The sequence below is a fragment of the Euprymna scolopes genome, chromosome 11, assembly GCF_053919585.1.
Source record: "Euprymna scolopes isolate OS-2025 chromosome 11, ASM5391958v1, whole genome shotgun sequence".
NCBI classification, from domain to species: Eukaryota; Metazoa; Mollusca; class Cephalopoda; order Sepiida; family Sepiolidae; genus Euprymna; species Euprymna scolopes.
The window spans coordinates 92,999,580-93,000,300 of NC_136492.1; the positions used below are offsets into that span (position 1 = coordinate 92,999,580).

The following is a 721-nucleotide window of genomic DNA, read 5'->3' on the forward strand; positions in this document are numbered from 1 at the left end:
ATGACGCTGTTTAATAAGAGTAAAATTTCAGCTTCATCAATTGATGACATAACTTCAGGAATACTTCTTATAATAAACGAGAAGAAAGGTCCAGTAAGACTTCTTTAAATCCTTCCTACCCCAAAAAGATCAAGGTTATCCTCGGTAACACATCATTCAAGCAATATGGAATATATGTAGGTGTATCTAAAAAATCCACCCTAGGCCCTTTATTGTTCCTGATTTTCATAAACGACCTGATGAAATTGTGTTTAAGATGAGTCTATTTATTGATATATTGCATAATCACGTTTAACACACCGGTTCCCATCAGATCACCAAAGTTAAGCAACGATGAGCCTGGCCAGTACCAGATGGGTGACCATTTGGGACTTCCAGGTGCTGTATGTGCTCTCTGCGTATCTTGGCATTGTTTTCAGTCGTTCTTGACTTCTCCTTGCTACTGGACTCAAACAGTGCCGATTCAGGAGAGGTGTGGTTGGGGATTGTGCAACTCTCGTGTCACAATTACATCCGCAATTGCCCCTACTGGAGGTATCCTTTGTCTTTCGAGACTGAACGGAGGCATCGATTTATTGATGACATCATGCTCTATCTTTACACGTGGGAAAACAGACATGCACGTATCCATGAACGGCTGAAGCCTTAGAAAATATCTTCCAGTTTATAGTGAAAAAGTAGTGGATAAATAATAGTTTTGAAGTCTTTAATGCTGTGCATG

At 39.9% G+C, this 721-nt stretch overlaps 1 pseudogene; it reads left to right on the plus strand.

Moving 5' to 3' along the window:
* The first annotated feature begins 272 nt into the window (after positions 1–272).
* Positions 273–390, plus strand: LOC145288325 (5S ribosomal RNA; annotated as a pseudogene).
* The last annotated feature ends 331 nt before the right edge of the window (positions 391–721 follow it).